A 19,565-nucleotide genomic window follows, 5' to 3' on the forward strand; every position below is an offset into this window, starting at 1 on the left:
CCAGGTTTCCTCACCCTCAACCCAATGTTCTTTCACTGTAAGTGACAAATGTGACAACAGCTAAAGTCTCTGCTCCCTTCTTATGTGCTAGATGATATACTAAGCTTTACATACTCCCTCATTTCACTTGCACATCACTTTGAGGTCGCCACTATGATCGTCTCGTGTTACATGAGAAGGCGAAGGCTTCAAGGCTGTGTAACTTGCCCAAATTCAAATAGCAGGTTAATGACAGAGCAGGGAGTCAAACCCAGACAGCCCATTCTCTAGTCACTGCCTCCCTATGGAACACACGGCCCCTCCAGGCATCATCGCATCCCTCCCGTTGTCAGAAAATCTTGGAGATCCATAGAAATCTTTCTTTATGACAAACCTAAGCCAGTCCCACTCAGATGTCTGTCTGTTATTGCAGAGAGTAGGTAGACATGTAGGGATACACTGGGGATCCTTTTCTTTACCCTCAGAGTTAATTTTCCCTGTGGCTTTTAACCTTTCCTCTCCCCTCCAAGGACTCACAAAATCATTCTGGCCCTACCCTAACTGCCTCTTGTCTTCTAAGAAAAAGCAGAGGAGAAGCCAGTTTCTCCTTTTCCTTCATACTTTGAGGTTCTGTTGCTCTTTCAGCTCTGTTTTTCCCAGGCAAATACCTCCCACTGGGGCCTTGAGAACCACTGGGAGTCAGAGGCAAGAGAAGCCAGCTTTCCTCCTCCCAAAGGAGGAAGATATGGAAGCTGTGCCCTCAGGCCTCTGGAAACCCACGTTAGCTGGAGGAGAACCCCCAACGCCCGCCTGCAGAGTTCTGCTTGCTCAGCTGCTCAGCATCTGCCCTGCACCCAGAACTGGGTCTTCCCTAGGGTCCCTGCCAATCTCCTGGGCTCTGGCAAGAGGAACCAGGGGCGCAGATGTGTCCTGCATCCTGAAGCCTGCGGGCATCGCTGGGCAGCCCCACAGCTCACGTTCAGGAAGCCATCTTGATTGTACAGATTTCCTCCTGCTGATGTACTCCACCCCTACAGATTTCTCTCCTCATCTCTTCTCCCTCACTCCCCTAAATCCACACGTGCCCAAAAAGGGCACATGGTAAAATTACACAGATCTCTTGACTAAAAGTCAAAAGACTTGATTTTCCCACTAGCTGTGTGGGCATTGATTTTCATCTGTCAAATGAGACAATTGGCATCTGCTCTCCATTTCCCACAACTTGTCATGAGAATGTGAGGAAAATGTGTATTTAAAAAGCTGGTATGTCAGTGACAAGCCAATGTTAGTATTGTCACTGCAATCAATGGATTATAAAGTAGCGTATATAATGCATATAGGTTCGGAATCAGAGACATCAAGCTTTAAATCGTGGCCTTCTACAGAGACTCCTGAACCTCAGTTTCTTCATCTGTATAATTGGAATGCTAGTGCCTGCCTTGAAGGGTTGCTGTGAGATTTACATGAGAGGATGTACAGAGAAACAACCAGAAGAGAGATGGGTGAGTTGGAAGAGCTTAATGTATGTTTCTTTTCTCCCATATTCTAATGTTTTCCAAATTTAATCCAGAGCTGTTAGGTCTCTGCACTTATGATTGTGCTGGTTGTTCCTTGCACAAGGGAATCTGCCCAAAGGAACAAATCCATCCAAAATGCATGATCTGAGCCTGGGCTGCACTGGCCTGATAGGAGGGCATCCCCAATCTACCAAGATTCGTATGTGCTAGACTCAAGGTTAAAAGATTACCTGGAGCAGGTCAGAACTTGGGTACCAGAGTCCCAGACAAAAGGAAGGCCTAGGCTGGGTGCGGTGGCTCACACCTGTAATCCCAGCACTTTGAGAGGCTGAGGCGGACAGATCACTTGAGGTCAGGAGTTCGAGAACAGCCTGGCCAACATGGTGAGACCCCGTTTCTACTAAAAATACAAAAATTAGTTGGGTGTGGTGGCAGGCGCCTGTAATCCCAGCTACTCGGAAGGCTGAGGCAGGAGATTTGCTTGAACCCAGGAAGCACAGGTTGCAGTGAGCTGAGATCGCACCACTGTACTCTAGCCTGGGAGCCAGAGCGAGATTCCATCTCAAAAAATAAAACAAACCAAAAAAAAAAAAAAAAAAAAGGAAGGTCTACAATGTATCAGAGTTGAACATAGTAAAATCACACACTCACAGTTTCGAGGGTGACATTTCTAAATATGGTTCTGATTTTATCCTATCCAGCTCAATATATTTTTGATGACTCCCAACTCTTAAGAAGATAAAATACCAAAACTAGTAGGTGAGAGTTGAAAGCTTAATAAGGAATAGGATATTGACATAGTTTGAAAATATTTAAAAGTACTTTTTAATTTAAAAATGAAAATTATAAATTTACAGTGGAAAAAAGAATACCACATTATATTACCAATAATAGGAAAACTGATACTACATACTTCCTGATGTGATGCACTGGGGAGACATCATCACATGTAGTAATCCTGACAAAATTGTCTAACGCAGATTGAATCACATGAACTGCAGACAAATCAAATTGAGAGATGCTCTACAGAATAGAAGGACTATACTCTTTAAAAATATCAACATCAAGTACACCATGGACACAAAGCAGGAAGCAACTTTGGGTCTACTTGAGGGTAATGAGTGGGAGGAGGGTGAGGATCAGAAAACTACCCATTAGGTACTATGCTCATTACCTGGGTGATGAAAGAATGTGTACAGCAAACCCCGCAACACCCAATTTACCCATGTAACATGTACCCCTGAACCTAAAACAAAAATTGGAAAGGAAAAAAAGTCAATTTCCATGAAAGATAAAGAAAAGTAGAGAAAGAATTTCAGATTTAAGGAGACAAAAGAGACATGAAAACTATATGCAGTGTGTGATCCTACATATTATTTGGAAAACAATAAAGTCTGTAAACTAGATGATTGTATCAATGTTAATTTTTAAAATTTTGATAATTATATTATAGTTATGAAAATTATCGTCTTTAATTTTAAGAGGCAAAGGGGCATAATATCTACAACTGATTCTCAAAATGTTGGGAAAAAATACATTATAATAAAGCAAAATATTAACAATTTTAAGTCAGAGTGACAGGTGTACAGAAGTTCTCTATTTCAAAGGAAAACTGTTAAAGTTAAAACAAATTTCATAACCCAAAATATGGTATTCAAGATTTCTTAGATCTAAACTTAATTTAGGTTAATTATCTCAGGTTCCACTCACTCTTTCTCATAACACAACTCACAGTATAGCCATGCTGAGCTACTTGATTTTTCCCAAACATACCCTATACTTTTCCATCTTGGTATTTATGCTCACTCAGATCTCTCTGTGAGTACAGACTTCTTTTTACTCCTTAACCTTTTGAAATTCTATTCAACCCTGAAAATTCTTTAATTTAAAATGAGCAATCTGGCCGGGCATGGTGGTAGTTCATACCTGTAATCCCAGCACTTTGGGAGGCTGAGGGGGGAGAATTGCTTGAGCCCAGGAGTTTGAGACCAGCCTGGGCAACTAAGTAAGATCCTGTCTCTACAAAAAAATTAGCCTGGCATGGTGGTGGTGCCTAGTCCCAGCTACTCGAGAGGCTGAGGTTGGAAGATCTTTGGAGCCCAGGAGGTCGAAGCAGCAGTGAGCCATCACTGTGCCACTGCACTCCAGCCTGGGCCCTAGGGAGGCCCAGGCCCGTCTCCAAAGACGAAAAAGAAATCCAAAAAAATAAAAGGAAGAAATCTTCGATTGCTTATTCAGCTCCTAAATTCGTTCAATCTCCTGTGATACAAATCAGACAAACAGGGGTTGTCCAGATACTCCATAATCGGGTTAATTCATCAGTCTGGGTTAGACAACCTCCTGGGCAGTGGGCTAATCTGAGATTTCCACCTGTGTATCTGTGAGATTAAAGAATGGGTATAGGCTGCCACCTGGTGGTCATTAGGAGTACAGTCTTCAGCTGCATAACAATATTCTGATCAAGGATGGACCGTATATACCACAGTCTCGTAAGATTACAATGGAGCTGGAAAATTCCTATCACCTAGTGACGTTGTAGCCATGGTAATGTGGTAGCACAATGCATTACTCACGTTTACTTGCATGTTTGTGTTGATTGCTCGTGTAAACAAACACTGCGTGCCAGTCATATAAAAGTATAGTACATACATCTACGTATAGTACATATTTAATAATGATAATAAACAACTGTTACTGGAGTAACAATTTTTGTATGTAGTTTATGTATTTACTGCATTATACTTTTATGTATACTGCTCTGTACCTATACATATACTAAACTGCACTATACTTTTATGTATAGTTTTTGTATAGTTATGTATAGTTTTTGTATAGTTATGTATAGTTTATGTAGTTTATGTGTTTACTGCACTATACTTTTTATTGTTGTCTTACAGTGCACTACTTCTACTTGTTTAAAAAGTGAACTGTAAAACAGCCTTAGGCAGGTCCTTCAGGACCTCTTCCAGAAGGCATCGTCATCATAGGGAGATGACAGCTCCATGCCCCTGAAGACCTTCCAGTGGGATAAGATGTGGAGGTGCAAGCCAGTGATATTGATTATCTTGACCCTGTGTGGGCCAAAAGTAATGTGTATATTTGTGTCATAATTTTTTTTAGAAGTTTAAAAAGTAAAATAAAATAATTTAAAAATTAAAAAAGCTTATCAAATACGGATATAAATAAAATATTTTTGTACAGCTGTACAATGTGTGTTTTCAGCTAAGTGTTATTAACAAAAAAGTCAAAAATTTAAAATCGTATAAAATAAAAAAATTACAGTAAGCTAAGTTTAATTTATTAATGAAGAGAGAAAAATATTTTTAAGTAAGTTTAGTGTAGCTTAAGTGTCCAGTGTTCATAGAGTCTACAGTGATGTACAGTAATGTCCTAGGCCTTCACGGTCACCTGCACCCACTCACTCACTCACCCAGAGCAACTTCGAGTTCTACAAGCCACATTCATGGTAAGTGTCCTTTACAGGTGTACCATTTTTTATCTTTTATACTATATTTTTACTGTACTGTTTCTACGTTAAGATGTGTTAAGAGCTACAAACACTTCCCACTGTGTTCCAATTGCCGACAGCATTCAGTACAGTAATATGCTGTCCAGATTTGAAGCCGAGGAGGAATAGGTTGCATCATATAGCCAAGGTGTGCAGTAGGCTATACCATCTGGGTTTGTGTAAATGCACTCTGTGATGTTCACACAAGGACGCATTTCTCAGAGCATGTCCCCGTCACTAAGTGATGCATGACTGTGTAACAGGTTGGGGGTTCATCTGTGAAGACAGAGGTTTGCAGGGTGGGAAAAGTCAGAAAGAGACACAATCTTACTTAATTCATCTATGGATCACAATATCCACTTTTGAGATTGTTTTCAGGATTCAAGTTAAGATATATTAGTCATTTTTCGCAGAGTATTCACTCATTAAATGATAGTATTATCAGAAATATAAAACATTACACTGGGAAGAACCCTAAAGACAATTTATTTTTACTTCCTCATTTTACATTTAAGGACTCTGAAACCCAGAAAAGAAGCAGAGTAAGGCCTAAAGGACAGGATTTTTTACTTCTCACTCCTTAACACATAGGCCAAAAGGGACAGGTTCAATGTAAGTATAGGGAAAATTATAATATGTAGCTGTGGAGCACTTTAAGTCATTTAAATCTCCTTCACTCCCACTTTCTCATTTGTTCCTACCTTCTAAGGGAGGCAGGGCAGGCTATGGGAGGAGGATGAGTGTTGCCAGGCCAGGTGCCTGAGAAAGATGAGATGTTTCCTCCAGTGGGTGGACAAGAGAAGTTGCCTTTTGCAGTTTGGGTGGGTGGTTACACTTCAGTTTCACTTTCTCTTGCATGTAAATCATTTCCCTCAGATTCTCTCTCTGCTTCTCTCTGATTCAGTCTCTCTTCTCTCTTTTCCTCCTCCACCTCTTCCTCCTACTCTTTCTCAAACCTAACAGAGAGAACTCTCCTTGGATCTGACACTCCTGCACGCTTGGAACATACTCTGGGGTGCCACATGGACCATCTCGCCACCTGCAGATATCCCTCTGATCAGAAGGCCGCAGTTGTCCCATTTCCTCTGATTAACTGACACTACACTGAGGAAACACTTAACGTCTTTCCAGAAACCTTGGTCTATCGTTCTGCAGTTCATTGCTGGGTTCTGCCCCACACCCTCTTCTGCTTTGACCTGTGTCCACCGCGCACCAGGGTCTCCAGTCTCCTGTGGACAGCGAGTGCAGTCTGACTTTGGTACAGTGGCCTCAGACTTCAGCACCTCCCCTTTGTGGAGGTGAGAGAAGAACCTAGGCTCTTAAAAAAAAAATCTGCCCCTTCCTCCAATCTGTGACCTCCTGCCCCTTTCTCACAATAACCCATGTTTTCATGTTCTACCTCTAATCTCTAACCCCATATTCATTCACCCTACCTATTTTTCCCTTATACCAAATCTACAACGACGCCCGAATTTTACCTGCTATCGTGTCTTTTGATGCCTATCCTTTTCAAGGCTTTAGAATGTTGGGTCTGAAGAACCCGGTTTTAAATGTTCCCCAAATCCATGAAGTCACTAACCCCTGATGCTCCCTTCATGGTTTCTCCAAGGTTGCTATAGTCTGAATGTTCATGCCAGCCCCCCAGATTTATATGTTGAAACTTTAACCACCAAGGTGATGGTATCATGAGGTGGCATTTTGGGGAAATGATTAGGTCAGGAGAGCAGAGCCCTCACGATCAGGATTAGGGCCTTATAAGAGAGACCCCAGAGAGCTAGCTCTCCCTTCCCATCACATGAGGACACAGTGAGAAGACAGGTATCTATGACTTAGGAATTAGGCTCTCACCAGACACCAAATCCGCCAGCACCTTGATTTTGGACTTCTCTCCAGAACTGCCAGAAAGAAATTACTGTTGTTTGTAAATCACCTATTTTATGGGATTTTCTCTGTTGTAGCAGATGAACATACTAAGGTAATAGCTCAACCCACCTTAAATCCTCTATCTTCTAAAAATTTTGACTGCTTTTCACTCCTCCTCTTCTTTCTTTCCCCATCAATAATTGTACCGTTGCTATAAGTGTTTACTTTGTACCAGGTCCCAGGTGTAGGGAGGAGCCGTGCTGGAAGCCCTCTTTTCTTTTGGGAAGAGAGATCAAGTTTTAAAACTCTTCCACATTTCTTGTCTGTCAAGTCCATGAGATTTTTCTTGATAGATCTCTCTCTAGCCCTGAAAGGCTCCTGCTTCCCATCCTATGAAACCCTCAGATCTCTCCTCCTCCACTGCACTTACACCCACATCCAGGCTCTGTCCTCCTCCATGGGCTTACAAAACACTGAGCACTCACCATGCAAATCACACGGAAGAACTCAATTAAGACCTGTGATTCTGAGTTAAATGGGCTTGATCAAAAGAAAGATGAAACATAGGCTCACTGAGAAGTCAATCCTGTGTTTATAGCCATCTGAATATAATCAAAGATGTTAATGTCACGATTTAATCCAGAGTAGTGGCTGTAGTGGAAGAAAACTTTTCCAAAATAATTTCCTCGGGATGTTCCAAGGAAGGAAGGAAAGATAAGGGAAGGGTAGGGAAGGAGCAGGGAGGGGAGGGGAATCCATAGGCCAATACATTTGGGAAATACAAAACTTTCTCCTTCTAGGAGAGTCACAATTCATGTTAATCTATTAAAAGCCTCAAGAAGTTATGCCTTAAAGCAGGGGGCCTCAACCCCTGGGCCACAGACCAGCACAGTTTGGTTGCCTGTCAGGAACCTGGCCTCACAGCAGGAAGGTGAGTGGCAGGCATGATCATCTGAAGTGGAACAGTTTCATCGCCAAACCCTCCCCCTCACCCTGCTCCCATGGAAAAATTGTCTTCCATGAAACCAGTCCTTGATGCCAAAAGGTTGGGGACCACTGCCTTAAAGGAACATGTTTGTCTTTTGTTAACCCTGTATTTCCCCAAATTACTTGATCATACTAGAAAATAAGCCCTCTAAGGGACAGTATTTGATACCGTTTCTCCCCCTTGTATATCTTCCTCTCCTTCTACACTCCCCTCAGCCCCTTCCCCAGGGGGGATCTATCTCATTTCTGACACTCAGAAGGTATCCAATAAAATACATTTTGGGTAGAATTACAATCCAGATCACTGAAAGAACACCCTCTGCAGAGGCCTGAGATGGATTGCTCTTCTGTTCTGCTGGACTCTTACAGAGGGAAGATACAGCCAGACAGAAGGAAGAACTTTCTGGCATTGAGTGGAGTAATTTAGTAGAATGGGTAGGTTAGAAAAATTAGAGAATCCCATTTGTTTGTGTCCTTAACAACCAGAACATAGAAGCAGAGAAAAGAACAAGATGGCCTTGGTGGACACTTTTCTGCCTGGAGAAAGTTCAGAAAATCCTTGGTGAGTTAAATCACTGCTCTCTCCCCTACAATTCTATCCACTCTCTCTTTCTACTTTTGAGCCTTTGGTACAGGAAGGAGACAAACTCACTCAAACTCCCACATCAGCAATTTGGAGGAACAGAATCCTAGAAAAAAAAACAAAACAGCCAAACAAAACAAAACAAAACAAAAATGGCATTTGCAAACCCCAGGATCTGAAAAAGAAGAAGGTTGAGAGCTGAAATGGAGGCAGATGATTTGCATCTGGGCCTGGGCAGAGGGGCCCAGCTGCTCGGCCCAGAGCAGTGGCTCTGAGCAGCAGCTTCTCTGTCTTGGGACAGCCTCTATGGACAGCTGTCCTGGCTCTGCCCCAGGTCTGGGCAACCTGCCAGCTCAGCCTGTAGTTCTGCAGCTCCAGAACTTATACTCACTACAGCCCATCTGTTTGATGGGCTCATCAGTGTTCAGAAATTGTTCTTATTTATCAGTGTTATCAGGTTACATGTCTAGAGGATAATATTATTCAAAAGCAATATTTACTTGGCTTTTCAATGGAAAAGAGTCTTTCAAAATACTTTTTCTAATACCTTTATAATAATTTCTTACCAAATATCACTTAATATTTTCATTTTCCATAATAAACTACATGCAGTTATAAAAGGGTAGAGAAAAATAGTCTGTACAGGTGTTACTGACATCTAAAGCCAAGAGGATCTTAGAAAATATTCTCTGTCAGAAGGTGATACTGATATCCAGTGAAATTAAGTAACTAGTATAGTTTTAAACTCAGATTGCTCTTTTACCCCTAGTTCAGGGTTTTTACTAAATTCTATAAAACACAAGGGAGGGAGCCATGGAATGACAAATAGGCCCTATGATGAGGCACCAAACTGCTGAATCACATAGGCAGTAGAGAGCTAATTCATTATCTCAGTTAGCATAAGGGTTTTTATTTTTAACCAAGGGAAAAAAAAATGAACAAGCTCACAAAAAAACCTTCAGAAACCCTGAACTACTGCGTCTAGTATAAAAAGAACAAGTCATTTTGTTTTCATGAAGCACCTGGAATATATGCTCAGAGAAGTTCACGGTGCCAAAGATATAGAGACAATGTTTTCAAAGGGTGGGAAGAGCAGGTGAGAGGGAAAAAAGAGAAAGGGGAAGGAGGGAAGGAGGGAAGGAAGGAAAGAGGGAAGGAAGAAAGGAAGGAAGGAAGGAAAAGGAATGGAAGGAAGGAAGGAAGGGAAAGAAGGAAAGAAACAAAGAAAGAAAGAGAAAGACTATACAACTGAGAAAGAAGATAAACAGAGGAATACCCTGGGCTGCCTCCTCCTCCTAGGAATCATATAGTCTTCATCTTTGTCTTTCAGAAGCTGCTTGTAGAAGAGAAAAATATTTCTTTCAAAAAATAAATCACAAATACAATAAACATATAAACCTACATATGTACTCATAAAAATTGAGAATAAATATAAATAAAAACCAAAAATTAATACATCTTTTTTATTAACAAAAAAAATCTCTAGCAATTGCTTGTGAAATGGTATCTTTAATGAGTGAGGTAATTTTGACAGATATAGTATTCTGGATAAACTGAAAATATTATATTTCATGCAAATCAAAACCACAATGAGATACCATCTCACACTACTCAGAATGGCTATTATTAAAAAGTCAAAAAATAAAAGATGTTGGCGAGGTGGCAGAGGAAAAGGAATGTTTACACACTGTTGGCGGGAGTGTAAATTAGTTCAACCCTTGTGGAAGACAATGTGGCGATTGCTCAAAGACCTAAAAACAGAAATATCTTTAGACTCAGCAATCCCATTACCGAGTATATACCTGAAGGAATATAAATCATTCTGTTATAAAGACATGAGCACGTGTATGTTTGCTGCAACACTATTCACAATAGCAAAGACATGGAATCAACCCAAATGCCCAGTGATGATAGACTGGATAAAGAAAATGTGGAACATATACACCATGGAATACTATGCAGCCATAAAAAAGAATGAGATCATGTCCTTTGCAGCAACATGGATGGAGCTGGAGGCCATTATCCTTAGCAAACTAACACAGGAACAGAAAACCAAATACCGCATGTTCTCACCTATAAGTGGGAGCTAAATGATGAGAACACATGGACACATAGAGGGAAACAACACACACTGGGGCCTATGGGAGGGTAGAGGGTGGAAGGAGGGAGAGGATCAAAACAAATACCTATTGGGTACTAGGCTTAATACCTGGGTGATGAAATAATCTGTACAACAAACCCCTATGACAGGAGTTTACCTATGTAACAAACTTGCACATGTACCACTGAACTTAAAATAAAAGTTAAAAGAAACTATTATATTTCAAGAGTCTTAAAAATAGCTGCAATTTCTTGAGCATTTGCTGTAAGGTAGGCGCTGGACTGAATACTCTGTATTCCTTTATTCTTATAGCTCTACAACCACTCCTGTAAGGTTATCCCCATTTAGCAGCTAACAAACTGAGACCTAGAGATGTTAACGTATCCAAGACTACAGAGCTACTTGATGCCAGAGCCTCACTCTAAAGCCTGCTCTCCTAACCATCAAACTATCAATGTTAACAAAATGTTGACATTTGGGCCAGGACAATTATTCCTTGTACTGAAGAGTCCCATCCCTTCAAAAGCACTTATCATCATTGGCCCTCAGGTACTAAATACCAGTATCAGCTTCCCATTTCTTTGAAAATTAAATCTCTCTCACATATTTCCAAACTCCCTACTGAAGTTATATTCTCCATTTCCCAAACATATTGAAAAACAACTGTTAAGGAAAACATTGAATTCTAGAAACTTAGGATTTAAAAGAGTTGTTAAGTTTCCATTAGTTCAGCTTTTACAGTTAATTTGTACGGAAAAGAATAGTAAATAAAGAGAATTAGGGTGTGTTGGATTTAGCATTTTACTTGTTGACTGTGAAGCTAATTCTCAGAGAAGCACATATTTAGCATCTACTATGTCCTGAGAAAATATGTTAGATATTTTCATGCCTACGTAAAAGGAATAGCGTGGGAGAAGGGTTGAGTGAGAAACAGAGAGAATTGTTATTTTCCTCACATTATACTTGAAGAAAATAATGTTTTGAGAACTTAATTTGCCAAGCAAGAATTTTATTTAGGATTATTTCTACCATATTATAGCTATACTATGGATACTCAATGGAGTTGTCCTATTGATGATTGGAAATGGAATTTAGAAACATGGTAAAAAAAAATCTAACTATACCTATAGCCAAAAAATCAGAAAGAAGGTAATGAACATGTGAAAATCAGTCACAATTAACACATTAGAGGAGTGCCTTGTAGAATAAATATTGTGATATACATTCATAAATAAATGATTTAACGAAAGAAACAGTAGAATCAGGAGAGAGACAGAAAGAAGATATCCAAAATGCAGCAGCATCCTACAGAGAAGAGTGTTCGGAGATACTGGAGAAGCGAGGAGGGATAGTTAGCAGTGCCGGATGCCCCCGGTGGGTGAAAGGGATTGAGGCCTGGGAGAAACCTTTTAGAGTTCAACAAGCTTTTTCCAAACTGAAAACCAATAAACTGAAGACATCTTCAGGGTGTAACCGATTTTAAAAGTTCAGCTTTGAAAACATTGAGGAAAGCAGTCATTTATTACAAAAACGAAAACTTTGAAGTGGTTTGAACATAAAACAAAGTTAAGAAACTAACAGAAAAAAAAGTGGGCAGTATTCAAAAACAAGCTTCGGGGGAATTTACCAGAGTATGAAAGTTATCAACACAGAGCGACTGGCTCAGAGCCCTCTCAAGTGTGTGATACGGCTGGAAACATCTTCTCTGAGATAAACGCCAGATCATTTATGAGAGAGAGCTTTCCCATTTTCAGACAGCTCTCCTGAGGACAGAAGGATTTATCTGCAGCAGTGGAATTCTAGTTATATGGTAGGAAGACTCCTGCACACACCTCTTTAAATGGACTGTACCTTTGCCTTAATAGGAAAAGATCTCCTGTTTTTCTGGAAAGACAGAGGCAGCTCTGGGGCAGGAAGGTCTTCCTAGTTGTGAGCACCATGTCTACGGATGGTTTGTCCTTCGCTCAGTCTCCTGAGCCGGAGCAAAGGATGTGGCTGGGCCAGGAGGCGGGGACTGCATCTACATGTGTGGATGTGTGTGTGTGTGGTGTGTTCTCATTTCCGCTTCCCCTTTTGAGCAGGCAACAGCAGTTGAATGAGTTCAGGGAGAAAGGCATAATCTACAACATGATACTTTCTCACTCGCTTCACCTCTGTGCCCACACCTGTGAAGGCCTTGGCCCAGCTTCGACAACTGCTTTGCCTCAAACTCAGCTTTCTACCAGCAGACAGGTAAGCACAGCCTTTATCTCAGTTTCAAGGCTGTACTGATTTAGGGTGATGCTGGGAGAAAGAAGGAAACATGTCAGAGAAAAATCAGGCTGTCAAGTCAAGGGAAAATCAAGAGAAAATCTCCCACCACTCTTACTTCAACCTTAAAAGCATCCATCATTATGCCTAGGAGAATGATGCTGGGTGCCCTTTTGCTTTCGTTTGTTTTCTCTTTAATATCAGAGAGGTAATCTTTCTAGATTCTCAAAAAGTGGGTGTCTTTGATGACTTGAATAACATTTTAGGAATTTTTTTTCACCTTTCTCACCTGCAAAGTTCTTATCTGTGTCTCGCTGAACTCATTGTTGCTGCAATTTCCATCTGATTATAACATCGAAAAGTTCTCAAGGAAGAAGTTTCCCGGTTTCATTTCAGGCCCTACTCTAGTGTCCATAGCTCCAACCATTGAGAGTACCTGGCTGAAATCAACTTTGCTTTCTGTGGGTATGACCTCTTTCTTCAGAAGCTGTAGAAGAAACTTGTTGAGATAAACTGCAGCAAGATATATTGAGGTCAGCTATGAGGGAGGATGTACACACTTGAGTGAGGTAAGGTCAAATTCACCGGGAGGCTCAAGATAGATGGATAGCCACCATCAGGACCAGATTTCAGGGTTCACATCTCAAAGATAGATAGATGGATGTGTTGCCTTCTCACTGACCTACATAATATTGGGGGCTTCATGCTCCTCCAACACCCCTTGCCCCAGTGGTAGCAGGCAGAGAATGTCACCACCTACATGAGTTTTGGGGTAGATGGAGGAGTGGAAAGATCCTCCACCCTGGGGTTTTCCCATGCCCCTTCTGTGCCACTAAGCTCACCAGTGGGTGGAAGAAAAAGGGTGGGTCCCCAGGGCAGGGCAAGGACAAGAAAGGAGAGTTCCACAGAAGTGATTTGACAAGACTGTGAGCATTTACAGGAGATATCCAGGGAAGTACTAGTGACTCTGTATACCACAAATGGTCCTGAGTAGAGAGGTAAGGAGACTTTCTAGATGGCGCAGGGCAGTACCTAGGATGGGAGGTTGGAGGTAGGAAACTTCAACTTGTGTGTCCAAGTATCAGACTCAATAGTTGTTCAGCTGAGTGATTAGAGATAAAGATCTCGTAATATTCTCTTGCAGCATGAAGTGTTAGTAGGAAGAAGGGAAGTCAGGTTTATTGTCTGTCTCTACTTGGACTATTATCAGAAATAACAAGCTGAAGATATAGCAGAAGGGATAGAAAGCAATTTAACATCTGAGTTATTCGCATGCACCCCAGGGTGTTTAGAAACCATTTACAGCCACGCTACCAACATGTTCTCATAACTCTTGGGTTTTTTGAAAATTAAGATGGAACCCTGCGATTCAGCATTATGTAGTGAACATGAAGGCCCAACCGTCATTTTCAGTTCAATGTTTGATTTGGATTCTAGTAGAGAATTTAAATGGAGGTCTCGTCTCAGCCAATGCTGTGACTTACAAGATTCCTTCTGGGCTACAGTAAGGGGAAAAGATCACACGTTTATTTCCACCTGCAAACTGACAACTGTTCTCTTTTCCACCTAAGGCACAAGACCAAAGTGGATATTCCAGTACCCACAGTATTGTGTGCCTTACCACACCCAGGCCTGATGCAGAATGGCCTAAACACAGATTTTAGATTGAGAAAAGAGTTCAGTCAAATAAGTAGAGGGACGAGGAGAAGAGAGTGTGTAGATATTGAAAAAGAAAAGCAGGAAAGAAGAAAAATGAATATATGCAGGACAGAGCTTATTACCAAGGAAATAAAACTGAAGAATTAAAGATACGAATTCACAGAGCTAACACAATGGTTGAGAAATCTGCTCATTCTTCCTACTTTCTCTTGATGAAGCCATCTATAAATCAGCTCAGATAAACTGCTGTTTCTTATTCTTGATGTCTTTATTGCCCATTCAAATGAAGATATTTGATGTCTCCCTACATTGAGAACAAGCGATTAATTTTTTTTCCAAATCCACAACTTTAGTATTTCCTGTAGCAATTATACAAGGCTTTCTTAAAATTCATATCCTGAAAGTGGAAGTAAGGAAGAAAGGGAAGGAGAGGAAAAAGGTCTTAGATGGTCTTCTTTCAGTATTTATTCAGCTACGCTTATTTGTGGGAGAAAGAGTATGAAAAGGGAGGGGAATAGGAGTTCTATTGACTAATGGGCATTTTTTCTTTCTGTTATTTACCAAGTAACATCTCCCCTTTTCCCTGAACAGATTGAACTGCTCCTTAGACAATAGAAGTCTCAGAATGCTCAAATGTTATACTCAGGGAAATTCTTGTTCTGATGATCTTCCAACCTGAGTGACATGGAAGAGGGTTAGGAGCTAGAAGACAGTTCTATGAAGGAATGTGAGAATTTGTTGCAGATTGGGGTATGTCAAATGCGGGACAATCCACCCGGGTTGAGGTGGAGTTTGTCCAGTTCATGAACAGAGAAATGTTAGCTACTCTGGGATTTCCCACAGCTCTGCGATGGTAATGATGTATATCTTGGCTGTGGATGTAGAAGGTCTTATGGGCCACATCATGGAAACCCCATTTCCTTCTTCTCTCCTCCCACACTGGTTCTCACTCTCAGTCTCAGTCTCAACTCACAGGCACTGCTTGGGGCATAGGTACAAAACAGACAGAAGAGAAGAGAGGTCTGTCTCATACATGTTCCCCAGAGCACTAAAGACAAACCTGGGACTGGGCCTTGGAAACCAAGTGTGGCAGGAGGAAGGCTGTATGATATAAAGGAAGAAAGCATGCATCTGGAACTCAGAACTTGTGAGTTTGGTTCCCATTTAAAACCACTAATATTCTTTGTGACTCCAGGCAAGCCTGCTTCTCCCTCTCTCTCTCAATCTCTCTCTTTCTCCCTCCTTTCTCTCTCTCTTCAGTTTCCTCAACTACAAAATGAGTGACCAGGATTAGGTAATCTCTCTGGTCCCTTTGGGAATTAGGTAAGAAAGAAAGACTTTTTAAAAAAAATATATTATACTTTAAGTTCTAGGGTACACGTGCACAATGTGCAGGTTTGTTACATATGTATACATGTGCCATGTTGGTGTGCTGCACCCGTTAACTCGTCAGTTACATTAGGTACATCTCTTAATGCTATCCCTCCCCCCTCCCCCCACCCTAGGACAGGCCCCAGGCAAGAAAGACTTTTCATTGCTTACTTTTTATCTCTGCTTAACACAGATTAAAAAAATCTTTTTCACCATCTTGATTTTATACTGTCAACTGTACCCTGCAATTCTCACCTTCTTCCTTCCTTATTCCTCAAGATGTTTCAACTTTAGTGAACATCTTAGACTGAGGGGAGATTCATAATCATAATCATATCTATCACTTATTAAGCACCACCTTTATACATCAGGGACTTAATATATGCTACCTATTACAACTGCCAATCACCCAACTAGTTTGGCACAGTATCCATTTTATGAAGAAAATTAGGTATAGACTAGGTGTGGTGGCTCACACCTATAATCCCAGCACTTTGGGAGGCCAAGGTGGGAGGATTGCTTGAGGCCAGGTGTTCAAGACCAGCCTGAGTAACACAGCAAGACAAAAGAAAAAGAAAAAGAAACTTAGGTATAGAAGAAAAGATAGTGTTACCAAGGACAAATATGCAGAAAGCAGACAGAACTATGATTCCAAATTAGGCTTACTCTGATTCCAAGGCCCAAACTCTTTCTACAGTTTTCCTTTCTTTAATTTCTAAATAACACTCTGAACTTTAAAGAAAAAGAAGCATTGGTCATCCTTACTGAGCCCCTTGAAAATTTCCCCATGGTGAAGTATCTGTAAGCAGAGCTGATATTTGTCAGGTGCAAATTGGTAGGCTAATAGTTGCTAAAATATTAAAATATGTCTACTAATGATAATTATCCACTTTCCCAAGCCCTCTGAGTGCCCATGACCAGCCCAGCTATCCCAGCTCTTTCCTCAAGACTCCCCAGACAGGCCCCAGAAATTCAAGGCCACATCAGCCATGTACCGGGCGGGGCCCCACCACAGGGCTGTGATGGTATCAGCTCTCATTGCTCTGTGGTGCCCCAAACCGTTATGAAATATTCTGAATGCCACAACAACCTGAAAGTAATGTGGAATTCCAGGCAGATTCTCTCCTCCCAACTAGAAGTTAGGTGGGCCCTTGCCAAAAAAAACCACTCTGTAAGCCTGAGGAAGGCTAAACTGCTTCATAATCACCTAGCTGGAGTCAGAAAGGAAACTATTCTAATAGCACAAACAAAGCAACACTTCCTGCACTAAGATTGTCACAGAACCAAATATAAATTACATTGTGTTTATGGTGCCTCTTCTCTACTAGACTATAAGATGGAGAGCTTACATAGATGCAAAATGGAGAATTTACTAAAATAACTTCTCCGTTTTTTTTTAATCCCAAATTACATTGGATGGTGACATTGGGCCATTTTCTTATTCTAATGTCAGTGGAAAAACTATATAACATGGAGTCAGACCAACTTGAGTTTAAATCTCAGCACTACAGGGATGTGGCCTTGGACAAATAACGTATCTCTATGAGGGTCAGGTAACCGTAATCAGCTCTAAAGTGGTTGTCAGGATTAAGTTAAGCAGTTTACAGGAAAGTTTTCTGGATAAATATGCAGTACTCTATACATTTCAGTTATTATGACTACCTACCTTTGACTTGCCCGTGTCAATGTGTAGTGAATCCCCAACTGCTTCCCTGGGAAACAGAGACTAGAAATAGGTGATATTCTTCGAGTCATAATTATGACATACCTCTACAGGTTTTCTGCTGCTGCTACAGTTACTGCCTCTGATAATAATTTCTGTTGGAAGATACTCATTTCACAGTTCTTAACTCCCTAATCTTAAACCAGTGGAGCATATTTCTCCTGTCTAACCTCAATCCTATCTACTACAATTTCTGCTTTTAACTATAGCATCCTCAGAACAAGAATTCCATCTTACTCCACTTGGCTGAACCCAGATTCCAGAACCCTTGAAAGATTGTGGAGAAGGATTTATGGAATGAACCTCTAGAGAAATGTAGAAAAGAGGAAAGAACAAAAGGCTGGAAATGGTAGCAGAGGGGGGAAATAAGGGTTTGGGCAGATTCAGGCAAGAAGTAATAGTACCACTGTGGGAATTTCTTAGTTTCATGGGAAAATTGGAGAACAGATATCTACAGGCTTTATATTTCTATCCTCATAGAGAAGATTAAATATGATCACATACTATAAGCAGCATCAAGAGAGATGATAGATGAACTCCAGAAGGAAATTTTGATGAAGAAGTGAATAAAAACTTGAAAGACTCTGGAAAATATTTTTTTTAAATAGGAGAATTTGGTAGTTCAAGCTTCATTAAGTCAGACTTGGGTGACCTTATGTTATATCAACAAAGGACTGGAAAGACTATGCTCCAAGCCTTTTTCCTCTTCACTACAAACTGTGCAAAAATGTACATTAGGATCCAAGTCCATGAGGACAGTCAGGAGCACCCGTCCTATGAGGAATACTAATTGGGGATAATTTCCCATGCCAGGGTGATTCTTGCTCCTCTGCAGGTACAGCACTTATGGAGTCCCTTCTTTTGCAAAGTACTGTGCTATGTTCTATGATGGGTTTAGGGGAGAAGTTACAAGTAGTGGTGAATGATGACGAGATAGGTAGCCACTTACTGTCTTGTTGCATATGGTGCAGGCATGGGTGTTTGTTGCTACAGGTAGGACAGAGAAAGGAGATGACTTAAGTAGGCCCTTAAAGGGTAGAAAGAATTCATTTGATTAGAGAGGAAGGGGGATGAAACTGTAAGCTAAAGCAAAAAAGCAGAAAAGTTCAAGCAATGTTGAGAGTCAATGAGTAGCACCTGACTGACTCCCTGTATAAGTTCATGTATGGCCTTCCTGTTCAGGCTCACCACTTTCCTGGATCCAATGTGAAGGTCGCATGTGCAGGAGCTCCATATGTTGGTGTTAATTTGAAAGGGAATTTGGTATATAGGAAGTAACTCCAGAGACCACTGAAGCATTTCGCATTTTTTAATGGGGAAAACTGTATAAATGCACTTTCTTTTATGGGTACTATTCCTATGCATATTTCAAACTCACCTAAATAAATTAATAAACATTGGTACTGGAAGTAAACTTACACAACATTGAGTCCAGCCAATCCCTTTCCTAGAGGATTAAACTGAAACCTTAATAAAAAAGCCTAACTGATATGCCATAAGTCAATTAATTGGACAAGTCAGAAAAATGTCCAAGTCTTCTGATTTCTAGTCAGTTTTCTTTTCACTGCACCAAACTCCATTGTATTATCAGTGTACGTTTTTGAATGACTTGTTTGGAGGAAACATCTCCATATCTTTGTCTCTATTACAAGGGGCCCCAAGACCTACAAAGCTGCTATCTTGACATCTGTGTGCACTCGCTTTTTAATTCTGTCTAACACTCTCATGGCTGATGTGCTTGTCTGATAATCATTTGCCGCTTCCTGCAGATTTCCACAAAAAAAAAAAAAAAAAAAACCAACGGTTTCTTGTCTCCCAGCAGTACAGCTTCCTCCTATTACCACTAACCAGACACTACCATTTCTTCTTGCCTCTTGATATTGCTGTACTTATAGTATTCCCATATAACACTCCATGGATAGGGCTCTACAATTCAAGTGTTGCTGAGATTGGGAAAAAAATTATTTATGCAATTTCCCAGTCCTCTATCCTGTGTGCTAGAGTTGTGAAGATTAGCTTAGATC

General features: G+C 40.8%; 1 protein-coding gene across 1 annotated transcript in view; it reads left to right on the plus strand.

Annotated features, from left to right (window-relative positions):
* Positions 1–12,591: 12,591 nt before the first annotated feature.
* TESPA1 (thymocyte expressed, positive selection associated 1) overlaps positions 12,592–19,565 on the plus strand; it is a 34,511-nt gene continuing 27,537 nt past the window's right edge. Inside the window, exon 1 of the mRNA XM_057299434.1 lies at positions 12,592–12,770. The gene's annotated coding sequence lies outside the window, so the exon portion shown is untranslated. The remainder of the gene's footprint in view (positions 12,771–19,565) is intronic.

This window comes from Pan paniscus, chromosome 10 (assembly GCF_029289425.2).
Source record: "Pan paniscus chromosome 10, NHGRI_mPanPan1-v2.0_pri, whole genome shotgun sequence".
Lineage (NCBI taxonomy): Eukaryota > Metazoa > Chordata > Mammalia > Primates > Hominidae > Pan > Pan paniscus.